The sequence below is a fragment of the Myotis myotis genome, unplaced genomic scaffold (genome assembly GCF_014108235.1).
Source record: "Myotis myotis isolate mMyoMyo1 unplaced genomic scaffold, mMyoMyo1.p scaffold_m19_p_17, whole genome shotgun sequence".
Classification (NCBI taxonomy): Eukaryota; Metazoa; Chordata; class Mammalia; order Chiroptera; family Vespertilionidae; genus Myotis; species Myotis myotis.
In genome coordinates this window covers 14,857,919-14,871,620 of record NW_023416321.1, presented here as the reverse complement: position 1 = coordinate 14,871,620, position 13,702 = coordinate 14,857,919, and the positions used below count along the sequence as shown (strand labels likewise).

The following is a 13,702-nucleotide window of genomic DNA, read 5'->3' as shown; positions in this document are numbered from 1 at the left end:
GTAGCCTAAGGAGATATGGCAACTAAATGTAATGTGGGCCCTGGCCAGTGTGGCTCAGTTGAGTATCATCACTTCCTGGTTGATTGATTCTAGGTCTGGGCACCTAGGGGAGGCAACCAATTGTTGATTCCCTCCTCTCTCCCTCTCTAAAAATTCAATAATAAATAAATGTGTTATCTTGGATGGGATCTAAGGACCAAACAATATTAGAAAAGTTAATTATGGGAGAAACCAAGATGGCGACATAGGTAAACACCAGAAATTGCTGCCTCGCACAACCACTTCAAAAATAAAAAAGACAAAACGGACATCATCCAGAACTACAGGAAGGCTGGCTGAGTGGAAATTCTACAACTAGAAGGAAAGAGAAAAGCACACTGAGACTCAGAGAAGGTGCGGAAGTAAAGTGCAGGGGTATGGAGGCTCACGTGGAGAGGGCTGGCAACTGAGGATGCATCTGTCTTTTTCAATCAGGAGGGAGTCTCAAGCTCCCGACTGCTCTCAACTCCAGTTCCGGGTGAGTCTCTGGGGACCCAGACTCATACGGGGAGAAACTGGACTGTCTGGCATCAGTCGGAACTCGAGGGCGGCTTTCTCTCAGAGGTGCTTGCAGCGATTACTGGGACACTGAGACAAGGGGGCCTCTTAGGGTAGGACTGAGGAGCAGCCATAGCTGCTTACTCCACCCTGTTGATCCCGAGACCCCGTCACACCCAAGCTGTGTGCAGAGGCTTTTGCATATGAAAGGCCTGGCCCTTTGCAATCTGAAAATTACCTAACAAACTGCAGCTGGGTCAGAGAGACCCAGAACTTCCAAAAGAAGGCCCAAGACCGCACAGCAGCTTGCATTGCTTCACAGCTGGGCCTCATCTGGGCAACTCCAAACCCCAAACAAGGAAGGAGAATATGCAGATCTCTTCAGATCCTGCTGGGTAGCCTCAGGCAGAGGCTAAATAAGCACCTCCTTAGAGCCACTGTACCCAGTGGTTAGAGTGAGACCATCCAGATTACAACTCCTCAGATCCCTAAGGGACACACTCAGTGGGCAGACTCAGTGAGCACCAAATCCCCACTGAAGCAAGTCTTGCCCCATAAGGGTGTCTTCAGCACAGAAGTTCTCCCACTGCAGACACAGCTGATTCTCACAGCCAATTGGCCTGGAGGTCAATTCCTCCCAGTGATACCTACAACAATCAAGGCTTAACTATAACAAGACTGTGCACAAAGCCCACAAAGGGGTGCACCAAGAGTGTCCACTTCAGGTAATTGGGGAGGCTGAGCCACTGGGCCCTATAGGACACCTAGCACAGAAAACCACTTTATCAACACAGCAAAACATAAAACAATGCGGAGACAAAGAAACAGGACACAAATGACAGAAATGGAGGAAAGCAAACTACTGGATATAGAGTTCAAAACCAAACTTATAAGGTTTTTCAAGAATTTTCTAGAAACCGCCGATAAATTTAGTAAGACCCTCAATAAGTCTAGTGAAACCGCCGATAAATTTAGTGAGACCCTCAAGAAATCTAGTGAGACCCTCGAGGTTATGAAAAAGGACCAACTAGAAATTAAGCATACACTGACTGAAATAAAGAATATACAAAGTTCCAACAGCAGACTAGAGGATCGCAAGAATCAAGTCAAAGATTTGAAATACGAAGAAGCAAAAAACACCCAACTGGAAAAGCAGAAAGCAAAAAGAATCCAAAAATATGAAGATAGTGTAAGGAGCCTCTGGGACAACTTTCAGCGTACCAACATCCGAATTATGGGGGTGCCAGAGGAAGAGGAAGAGCAAGATATTGAAAAAGTATTGGAAGAAATAATGACAGAAAACTTCCCCTACCTGGTGAAAGAAATAGACTTACAAGTCCAGGAAGCGCAGAGAACCCCAAACAAAAGGAATCCAAGGAGGACCACACCAAGACACACCATAATTAAAATGCCAAGGGCAAAAGACAAAGAGAGACTCTTAAAAGCAGCAAGAGAAAGACAGTCAGTTACCTACAAGGGAATACCCATACGACTGTCAGCTGACTTCTCAACAGAAACTTTGCAGGCCAGAAGGGAGTGGCAAGAAATATTCAAAGTGATGAACAGCAAGAACCTACAACCAAGATTACTTTATCCAGCAAAGCTATCATTCAGAAGTGAAGGTCAGATAAAGAGCTTCACAGATAAGGAAAAGCTAAAGGAGTTCATCACCACCAAACCAGTATTATATGAAATGCTGAAAGGTATCCTTTAAGAAGAGGAAGAGGAAGAAAAAGGTAAAGATACAAATTATGAACAACAAATATGCATCTATCAACAAGTGAATCTAAAAATCAAGTGAATAAATAATCTGTTGAACAGAATGAACTGGTGAATGTAATAGAATCGGGGACATAGAAAGGGAATGGACTGACTACTCCGGGGCGGGGGAAGGGGTGTGGGGGTGCGGGAAGAGACTGAACAAAAATCGTGCACCTATGGATGAGGACAGTAGGGGTGGGGGTGGGGGGAGGTAAGGGCAGAGGGTGGGGTGGGAACCGAGTGGAGGGGAGCTATGGGGGGAAAAAAGGAACAACTGTAATAATCTGAACAATAAAGATTTAATTTTAAAAAGTTAATTATGAATAAAGTATGGCCTTTAGTTTATAATAACGTATCAACCTTGGTTCATTAGTTGTGATAAATGTAAGGTACTAATTTGAAATGTAACAAGAAAGCCTGGCCCCAGCAGGGCCTGGGCTGCGTGTGAAGAAGAGCAGCCTTAGTCAAGACGCCCGCACGCCCGCACGGGCTTTTCCGTCCCCCACAAGCTCCGCCGCGGCCCGCCGGACGCTGAGAAGCTGAGAAGCTGAGAAGCTGAGAAGCTGCCCAGCTCCGCCCCGCCGCGGGCAACAAGGCCTGCTCAGACCCAGAGGGAGTCCCAGTCCCGTGACTCCTGTTCCCGCCCCCGCGCAGGGAGAAGCGGCTTCCGCTGCAAAGGCAGCCAGAGGGAGCCCCGCTCCGGTCACTCCTGCTTCCCCGGCTCCCGCCACAAAGAGCTGACATTCAACAAGTTATTTCCCCCGAGGGGGTGCACCGTTCCCGGAGGTACTGCAATACCGGGTCGATGCGTGGAGTGGACGGAGCAAGCTCCTATTCCAACTCCCAGCTTCAAAAATACATTTAATATAATGTCCTCGGATAGAGGACGTATCAGATATTAAACTGATAAGAACAGATACTACACTTGATCTTAGCCAAAAGGCCGAGAAGCGATGCTGCCTGCTCCGCCCGCGCCGGCTCCCTCCTCGTGCCACACATCTTCAAGGCAGGGTGAGGACGCGAAGCCTGAGCCTCACGCCTTGTCTCATTTCCTTGCGTCGCCCACAGTGCGGTGGGTCTCGCCAGACTCTCCCGCAGATGGTTTTGTGCTCTACATTTTCAACCAGAAGTCCCATATCCCCGCTTGTTCCCTCGTTCCCGCGCAGAAGCCATTTCCAATCTGCATGCTCCGCCCCTTTCCCCCCTCCCCTCCCCTCCCCTCCCCCCAGGAGCCGTGACCTCCGGGGCGGACTCCGGCCTCCCCACGGCCTCCGCACGTGGTGGTCCCAAACCCAGCCATCCGCATCCCTACCTCCTCCCCTCCCTGCCCGGGCCCTCTCTGCTCGCGTCCGCGCTCTTCCGGCCGGCCGGCCGGATTCTGTCCAGCAGTTGGGGTCCCGGGTGGTTGCGTCCTGAGAAGGGGGTCGCCTGGATTCCATTAATCGGAAGGGGGAACATTTCCCGTCGCAAATCTAGGCATTGGAGTCTGAGGCCAGAGCGTGGGCCAAAAGACAGAGGTGTAGTAAATAAAGCATGGAGGGCGACTGGGGGGGGGGGTGAGGGGACTGGTTGGCACCCCGCTGACCTGCCCAGCACCTGGAGCTTTTATGATCCGGGCCTCGGAAATGCCCCAGAGAAAGCTTGCTCTTTCCTGCCGTGATCGCCCCTGGCCTGAGACTCGGACGCACGTGGAAAGCAGCTGGCAGCGTGGCACTGGAGCCTAACCTCTTTGGGACGTTTGACTACTGACTGACAGGTTCGCTGCCTTACGCACCGCACCGCCCAGACACAGCCAGCCCGGCCCCCCGAGGCAGGTACCTCGCAGGCCGCGGAGACACTAACCCCCAAACGACCTCCTTAGCGGCTAAGTGGTGGTGTTACCCACTCCCCAGCTTCCTGGGGGAGAGGGAAGCTGCTGCGTTGACTCTAGACAGTTCTGCCTTTACACCAGCGACTTTTTCCCCCGAGGGGGTGCACCGTTCCCGGAAGTACTGCAATACCGGGTCGATGCGTGGAGTGGACGGAGCAAGCTCCTATTCCAACTCCCAGCTTCAAAAATACATTTAATATATTGTCCTCGGATAGAGGACGTATCAGATATTAAACTGATAAGAACAGATACTACACTTGATCTTAGCCAAAAGGCCGAGAAGCGATGCTGCCTGCTCCGCCCGCGCCGGCTCCCTTTCCCCCCCACCCACATTGCACTCACGGTGATCCGGATCACCGGCAGTCCAGGTCTCACTTCCTTTGCTTCTTTGGCAGCACCATGGCACTCACCAGATGGTAGACTCTTGTGCCGATATTTTAACCCTCTATATTTTTAAAGATAAATTTTATGTCTCTTGTGGCGCCGTCCTTTGCGGGAGGTTGGGCGCCAAACGGCATTTCTAATTTGCATGCCCCGCCCCCCGGAGGCGTGGCTGCGGCGGGCGGACTCTCCTCGCGCCGCGGCTCTGAACCCGAGCTGGTGCTACAGGCTCAGAGGAAGGACAGAGTGTGAGGGGATTCGCGCCGGGCGGGCGGCGGGAGAGGCCAGTAGAAGGGGCTGCTGGCAGAGGGGTTTCCTGAAGACAGAAGAGGCGCTAGGGGCGCCCAGGCTGTCTGTATTGCGGGCGACCTGGCCGCCCGCCCGGCGGAGAGCCGAGCTCCGAACCTGCCCTGTCCCATAAGGCGCTCCTCCTTCCGAGTCCGGGGAGCGCGAGGTCCGGAGGGGGGCTTTCCCGGAGGGCGGCCCGGGCGTGTCCGGTGGGAAGGCCCCCGCGGGGCCTCCGGAGGGCTTCTCTCCCGCTCCAGCCCCGGCGTCTCGCGGGGCTGCGGTGCAGGCACCGCCTCCTGGGCTCCGCACTTGCAGCTCCCTCCGCCCGCGACGCCGTTTCCCTTCGCCTCGTCCACGCCTGGGTCACTCGTCCCACCCCGTCGTTCAGGTCAAGCGCACCGCTCGCCGCCCTCGTCGGCACTCGCCTCCGGGTCCCGGGTGGCCCGGTGCTCACTCGGTAAACGCCGGAGCCGAGGACCTGTGCCCGGGTCAGGCCGAGTCAGAGCAGCAGCCGCTACGAGGCTCCGGGCCGGAGCGAAGGGGGCGGGGGGGGGGGGAGGGAGGCGACTGCTTGGGGACGCTCTGGGCATCACGGCCAGTCGGTGGGTTCGGCTCGCCCCCCACGCACACCTCACCCCCACGCGCAACCCCTCCCCGTTCCCGCCCCCGGCCTGGTCACCGTCCGTCCCAGTTTCCCTTTGGGCCAAGGCTGCCGGCTGCCCGGCCAGCGCGCACCTTCCCCGCCCTCCTTTCTCACGGAGCCTCAGCGTCGCCGGGGAGTTTACAGTTCTCTCCTCGGGCCTCAGAAGAGCCAGAAGGTCACCGCGGGGCAAGACTGAAACTCGGTCGGTCCTTTTCCCCGGCGGCGCGGAGAGCCTGATCGCCCCTGTTGCCCGAGCCCGGCCCGGCCCCGGCCCCTGGGCTGAGCGCCGCGCGCGCGCGTGTGTGTGAGTTACCTCGTGCAGCTCACTCTACCCGCCCACGAGGCGGACGGTCCTCTTCGCCGTCTCCTACTTGTCATCACCACCACCGACCGTTATGGTCGGGGCAGGACTACGGCCAGGCCCGTGAGGCCCTCGCCGTGAGGGTGTGTGTGTGTGTGTGTGTGTAATTTAGTGGAGTGTCCACAAAACTCTTCAGTCAAGAGAAATACTATTTTAATACAACTTGTCTTGAGGAGGAGGTATTCATGTTGGTTCCCGGTGTCTGGGTGCTCCCTTACGGTTTTCGTTTTCCCAAGGCAAGCGCCTCACTCAGTTCATTCCGCGCTAATCCCCACCTGGTCCTCACCATCCCCAGTCCGTGGACCCGCGCTGTCCAGCCGACAGCCGCAGGTGGCTGCTGAGCGCTGGGTGTGTGCCCTGCCCTGCGTGTCACGCACACATGGGATGTTGAAGACTTGGCATAAGATATGTAAAATATCTGAATTTTTATAGGGGTTCCATATGGAAGCAATATTTTTGATATACTGAGTTAAATAAACAAGTTCACGGGTTTTTCTTTATTTTATATTTAAATGTGGCTACTAGAAAATTAGAAATTACATTTGCGACTCACATTTCTAAGCAATTGGCCTCAGGTCACACAGCTCATGTGGAGCAAAGTCGGGACTCAGGCAGTCTGTTGACCGCGTGGGCCCTCGGGTTTGTTAACCTGTACAGCGGGGACAATGACAACGCCTCCCTGCTCCGGGTCCTCGTGGAGGTGCCAAGCACGTACTGGCCTCTCTCTGTTACAAGTGCCCCCTAGGGAACGTCACCTCCCATCCGTAAAACGGAGCTAACGTCCATTCTGTGGCGCTGGGAAGGTTCTCCCCCGCCCCCACCCCGGGCACTCCTGCCTCACATCCCTCTTTACCTGGCTTTCTCTCTCTCCCAGCTGTCAAGTCATTATGCACACCCATGGTCGTCACGTGGCAAGACAGAGATACACAGATACAGACATGTACATACAGGCACACAGGTGTAGAGGTACACTGACAAATACGCATACCTTGTAGAAGCAGATAAGCTTCTCACCCTGACGGCAGAGATTTTGTGTGCTGCTCTACCCTCGGCAGCTAGGACAGCGTTGGGCACGTACTTGGCATTTGATAGGTATCTGTTGAACGAACGAACGAACGAATGAATGACTGAATGAATGAGAGACAACATGGAATGTGCTTAGCCTGCACTGACATGACCCTTCCTGCAGGCATTCCCATGCCATGATGGGAAGTTCAGACCTGTGCGTGTGAAGAAACCATCTTCTGCTCACTCCTTTGGTTTCCCCAAGCATCTGTTCCTCGCCTCCTTGTCCTGGCTGGTATTGTGGCCGTTTGGACAGGTGTCCTGGTCCCTCCCCTGGGTTGGGCTTGGCCCTGAGGACGGCAAGTTTGCCTAGCGGGTCTCCCCTGGCCCGCACCCGCGCAGGAGTGTCCCATCAAGTCGCAGGCAAACTAAAGACAAGGCAAACAGAGTGCTCTGCTCGACACCCGAACCTCAGGGAAGAGCGCCTCATCTCTCAAGGTAAGGAAAACCCGGATCAGGTCGGAGCAAGACGGCGCGGCGCCTGCCCCGGTAAGACCGCAAGCAGAATGAGAGAGCAGGCAAAGCTTGAGCCTTCCTTTAGGAACCAGAGTTTTTTCCCCCGAGGGGGTGCACCGTTCCCGGAGGTACTGCAATACCGGGTCGATGCGTGGAGTGGACGGAGCAAGCTCCTATTCCATCTCCCTGCTCCAAAAATACATTTAATATAATGTCCTCGGATAGAGGACGTATCAGATATTAAACTGATAAGAACAGATACTACACTTGATCTTAGCCAAAAGGCCGAGAAGCGATACCTGCCACTCCGCCCGCGCCAGCACCCTCCTCCTTCCACCCATATTTCACTCACGGTGATCCGGATCACCATCAAACGAAGTCTCATCTCCACAGTCCCTTGACAGCTATAGAGGAAACATTAGACTCTGTGAACATTTTTTTTCGATTCTCTACGTTTTTAAGTGAATTCTTATCTCCGCTTGGAGCGGTGGCCAAAGGGTCGATGCTCATTTGCATGCCCCGCCTTTCCCGTGCGGGTAGGCCGACCCTACCGGCGCCGTTCGGCCTTCCGGCCCCTCTTCGGGACGACTTCTGCGCGCAGAAGCGGAAGGTGGGCTGCGGCCGAGCTCCTCCGCGGTACAAGCGCTAGTGAAATGACGCGACGCAGGGGATTTGGGCGGCGGCGGACCGAGCGGTCGGGGGAAGGATGCCGTCGGGTCATGGCTGGGAAGACGAGGGGGTCCCCCGGGGCTGGCTCGGTCCAGGCCCAGGACTCGGCCGCCGGCCGAGAAACGCCCGTCCGGGGTCGCCGGGCAGGGGCCGCAGAGAAAAAAGTTGGTCCCGGAGATCCGGCCCCGCGAGGGCTGACTCCCTCCCTGGGAAGAGCTCTACCGGGACCCCCGCCCTACCCTGTCGGCGGGGCACTCGGCCAAGCGCCTTCAGCTCCCGAGCCTAGCGTCGCGCCCGCCTCGGGGACTGAGGGAGCGTAAGCGGAGCTCCCGAGGCCGCCGGATGTGGGTCCTGGGTCCGCGAGGTCCGGTGCGGTTTCAGTGCCGGGGCTGCGACCCGGAAACAGCTGGGCCCGTAGGTATCGCACGGGCCCGGCGGCGGACAATACAGTAGGAGACATCTCGGTCCGGCCGGGCCTCGTGCTAGGTGCTTCCCTCGGTTCAAACCTGCACAGTTGCCCTGCAGGGCCAGCAGTTGAGACCCACAGGTCGGGCAGCTTGCCCCCAGCCACCGGGCTGGTGAGTGGGAGAGGCATCCAGTTCAGACGCCGCCTCTATCATATCAAGATTTTATCTCTCTCTCTCTAGATATGTTTATTTTTAGACTCCTTGCAGGGCTTTTCTTCTCTTCTCTTTTTTAAAATATATATGTTTACTGATTTCAGAGAGGAAAGGAGGTAGAAACATCAATGATGAGAGAACCGCTGATCGGCTGCCTCCTTCACGTCCCTACTGGGGGATCAAGCCCGCAAGCCGGCCATGTGCCCCTGGCCGGAATGGAACCCGGGCCCTCCAGTCCGCGGACCCACGCTCTATCCACGGAGCCAGACCAGCTAGGGCATGGGCCTTTCTTTTTTAAAAAAAATCTTCTGCCTTTTAAAAAACCTGTCGATTCAACTGATTCTTTGGGTCACGCCGGCCACCGGGTGCGTCCTGGGGCGGCGCCGGTGAATGTGACCCGGGCCCGCGGTGGGCGGTGGGCGAGGGCGTCTGCGCTCCTCCATTCATTCCCCGTCTGGCTGCCGCTCGGCCACATCCGCCCTCCACGAAGCTGCTGGGGAGCCAGTGCGCGACCGGGGAAGGTCCGCCTGCCCCGGCCTGGCCAGCTGCCGGGCACATCGGAGGGCTGCCGGGTGTCTGGCCGGCTGCGCGGACGGCCCCTGGCAGCCTGCGCCCCTGTGCCTGCAGCCGCCCTGCCCTCGCAGTGTCCACCCGGGCCTCGTGGACAGCCCATCGGGTTCCCTTCGTCACAGTCGTTTTCACAGCAGGTTGGGGAGACTGTTGGACAGAGATACCGTTCTGTTTTCTCAAACTTCGCTCCCTTCTCTCTGACCCTTTTTTCTCTCCTCCTCATTCTTCTCTCTCTCTCTCTCTCTCTCTCTCTCTCTCTCTCTCTCTCTCTTCCACTTCCAAAGTCTGCACGTCTACGACTCGCCACAGCTAGGTCAGCGGGGGTGACTGCCGGGGGAGGAGACTTCTACAACAGCCCGCAGAGCGAGGGTCCATGTGCCCCGGGCCTGGAAGAGCTTGCCGCGGCCTTGCTGCTCGCAGCTGATACTGACCCGCAGCACTGGCGCCGCCGAGGAGCATGTTGAAAACGCAGGACCATGGGTCTCAGACCTACTGAATCCGAATCTGTTAACAAAACTCCCCTGGAAGGCACATGCACGTCAACGTTTGAGAAGCCTTCTGCTACTGGACTTGATGGCCGAAGCAGAGAGGCTGAGGGAGAAGCAGCGAATGTGTTTTTCAGGATCTCAGCCTCCACTTCCAAGAGACGAAATCCAATTCCTCACCACTCTTTCCTCGCCCTTGCCTTCTAAGTCCCTGCAGAATCTGCAGAGCAGTTTCTAGAATCTTCTGGTGGTGAGAGAGGCTAGGAAGGCACCCATAACACCTGAGCTACATTTTCCTTATTGAGTTGTGAGTAGGAGGCTCTAAGAACTATGGGAGGGCGGAGAGCTGTGGATGGGATAACCAAAAAGCATAGAAGACATTAGGGTACCATGGGTTGTTGATTGGCTTTCCTTTAATGTTTCTTGAGACATGAGCAAAGAATGGTTCCCCCCCCCCAGAGTTTTGGGGTTGTTATACTGTATTTCTTCGACAGGCAGCGTTACTCCAGCCCTGAGAACCAGGATGTATGTCTCCCCAAGTGTTACATATGATGACGGTTAAAGAGGTATGTATGGGCCGGCGGAATGCCTGGCCCACACTCCCCTCGCTCTCAGTGTGCTCTGGATCCTGGGGCTAAAACATAAGAGTTTGTGTGCTGGAGAGCAAGTTTCATGGCCAGCTAGACTGGATCCATAAAAGTAGTTAGACTCAAGGAAAAGAATGAAACTAAAGTAAAAAGAAAATAAAAGCACAACACCCTCCCCCCCAAAGAACAACAAAAACAATAACAAAACACGAGTTAGACTCAACTAAGAATTTGGCTTCAAAACTTCCTTGCCATTATTTTTATTTATTTATATATATTATATGATTTTTTACAGAGAGGAAGGGAGAGGGATAGAGAGTTAGAAACATCGATGAGAGAGAAACATGGATCAGCTGCCTCCTGCACATCTCCCACTGGGGATGTGCCCACAACCCAGGTACATGCCCTTGACCAGAATCGAACCTGGGACCTTCCAGTCCGCAGGCCGACGCTCTATCCACTGAGCCAAACCAGTTTCGGCTCCTTGCCATTATTGAGTGCCCACTGGTGTGCCAGCAAATCCCTACGGTTTCTTTCAACAACGAAAGGTGTTATTTTTCCAGTTTAAGAAACTGAGGCTGCTGAGGCTGACTTCCCAAAGTCCTCAGGTTTCTTCTTCCCTAGGCATTAAGGGACCCTGTGCTCCTGGCTGGCGGTTTTATATATATATATATATATATATATATATATATATATATATATATACACATATATATTTATATATATTTTATTGATTTTTCACAGAGAGGAAGGGAGAGAGATAGAGTCAGAAACATCGATGAGAGAGAAACATCGATCAGCTGCCTCCTGCACATCCCCCACCGGGGATGTGCCCGCAACCCAGGCACATGCCCTTGACCGGAATCGAACCCGGGACCTCTCAGTCTGCAGGCTGACGCTCTATCCACTGAGCCAAACCGGTTTCGGCCGGTTTTATATCTTTATTATGGTTGGATCCTCATTCCTGTCCACTTTGTGAGAAAGCAGTGGGTGGTCACTTTGTATGTTATCTGAGGAAGATATTCCACAACTGGCTTCCTGGGCCAATGTTTTTTGTTATTGGTCGAGATAAACTAATTTATTATCATTAGCTGTATTTATTAGCTACCTGGTGTAGAGGATTTGTGTATGCCCAGCCCTTTGCTGAGTACCTCACTTATTTTATTTTCATAATAACCCTATGAAATAAGTATTATCATCCGACTTTCCAGATGAAGGGATTGAGGCTGGGAGAGAGAAGCAACTTGCCCAAGTGCTCACTGGGAGATGGTAAAGTCGGGGTTGGAGCTCATCTTCCCAGCCAGTGGGCCTCAGAGTGTGGTCCCAGGGCCAGCAGCATCAGTCTCACCTGAGAACTTGTTGGAAATGCTCGTCCTCCACCGGGGACAGGCTGGCTGACAGAAATGCTGGAAGTGGGGCCCAGCAGTCTGTGTTTTGTCAAGTCTCCCAGGTTATTCTGATGTGTTCACAAATTCGGGAGCCACTCTTTGAAGCTGTACGCTCTCAATTTATGCAAGGCAACATTGGTGACAGCTCTCAAACGCTGAAGACTGGATCCACCTGTTAAGGTCACTGGGGATTGGTTCCTGTTGTGAATGCTCCGAGGAGCCCGTCAGCTGGGGTAACTGGCCAGCCATCACGTTCCCTTCAGAGTGTGGGCCTGGCTCTCCGCCTTCCTCATCTCTCTGCATCTCTCTGATTGGGTTGTCCCTGCCCCCTTGTCATTGCTCCCCAGGCATTTCCACCCTCTCGGGGCTCCTTGTTGCTGTTTCTTACCGACCACCCAAGTCCCCTCCTCCAGCCAAGGCCGCCCCATGCAAATGGATGCTGGACTCCCGTGCCCACGTTTGTGGGTCTTTCCCCACAAACACGGCAACCTGACTGCAAACTGACTCATTACCTCCCTGCCCTGCAGCCTCCCCCTACCTCAGCCTTCCCCGCCAGGTCCCCAGTAAAAGTGTGAGAAATATCATTGAAATTAGATTTTTCTGCTCAAATAATGTTCATTCAAATCTGACCTAACCTCCACAACAAGCAAACAAACAGACTTGAAGAGGGCAGAGTTGCCATTCCCAACCCCAGACTGTACAAGGCCCCGTCTGAAAGGACTGCAGAAGGAGGCAACGGAAGCTGTAGGACTCCAGGCCCGCCTCTCCTTTTCCTCAGGAGTCAGGCAGTGCCGCGCACAGCCACCAGGGCGCAGCATCGGCTGCTTTCCAGCCTGGGCTGGGGCTGGGCCTTGGTTTTGGAAGGGTTGCCTCTGAAAGGGCCCTTGGTAGGGGAGGAGGGTACCTATGGGGCCCACACATTCACCCCCACCCCCACCCCCAGTTCTAAGAGGTAGGTTGTGTTTTCTCCATCTTATTGTTGATGAAACAAAGCTGGGATTTGGAAAATGGGTCTTTGTGATTCAGAAGCTAACACCCCCCCACCCCGCCTCTCTCTCCCTTTCACTCGTCCACTCAGACAAGCACTTGGGTTAGGATGCTGTGCGGCAGAGGCAAGGATGTTCGCAGTGCCCTGGGCGGTGTGGTTCAGTTGATGATGTGTCATCCCGTGCACCGAAAGGTTGCCAATTGGATTCCTGGTCAGGGCACATGCCCAGGTTTTGGGGTTCAGTCCCTGGTTGGGTATATATGGGAGGCAATTAATCAATGTCTCTTGCATAGATGTTTCAATGTTTCTCTCACTCTAAAATAAATAAATAAATAAATAAATAAATAAATAAATAAATAAAAGCATATATTAAAAAATAGGATGTCCTCAGCCACTTCCTAGGGAAGCTCCATCAATTCCCTCCCTTCCCTACTGCACAACATGGACTGTCATGAGGAAGGGACCCAGAATCATCTAAGCCCCTCATCACATGCTGAGGAAACAGGCTTGGAGGAGTACTTGGGGGGGTGAGAGTGGCTTTGCCAAACCATCTACTAGTGAGGGGCAGAACTCATGATGACTCTCAGCCCAGGGTTCCAGCCTGCCAGGCTTTGAGGTGGGCCTCTCTCTCTAATGTCATCCCCACCCCTAGCCTCTGTTTTGCTCCTCCAAGAAGTCCGCCCCCCCTCCCAAAGGCCTTCGAGTTCAATACTACTCAGACCTTGCCAAGAATGTTCACCTCAATATCAACAGAACTCCCGAGGGCTTAAGGACCCCAGGGGTGAATGTTTGGTTCCCATATTTAACCATTCCCTCACGCATTCCTAAATTCCTGCAGGATTTCCTGACTGCCTAGTGTGCCAGGCGTGGCGCTGGGTGCTACAGAGCTTAGATGAGAAAAGCCAGCTCCTGGGCTCAGGGCTCTGTCTGATGGGGGAGACAGCTCTGAGGAAAAGCAGTGACACAGCAGGTGCAACCTGATCCAGGTGGGGGAACCAGCAGGGGGAAGTAGATAGGTCCCAGGTCGTCGGTC

General features: G+C 54.2%; 3 non-coding genes across 3 annotated transcripts; all 3 read right to left on the bottom strand.

Annotated features, from left to right (window-relative positions):
• Positions 1–3,062: 3,062 nt before the first annotated feature.
• Positions 3,063–3,253, bottom strand: LOC118672581. The gene has a single exon (XR_004973136.1). It is a non-coding gene; the product is annotated as a U2 spliceosomal RNA (small nuclear RNA).
• A 1,011-nt stretch (positions 3,254–4,264) lies between these two features.
• On the bottom strand, positions 4,265–4,455 carry LOC118672583. The gene has a single exon (XR_004973138.1). It is a non-coding gene; the product is annotated as a U2 spliceosomal RNA (small nuclear RNA).
• A 3,013-nt stretch (positions 4,456–7,468) lies between these two features.
• Positions 7,469–7,659, bottom strand: LOC118672585. The gene has a single exon (XR_004973140.1). It is a non-coding gene; the product is annotated as a U2 spliceosomal RNA (small nuclear RNA).
• Positions 7,660–13,702: the final 6,043 nt, after the last annotated feature.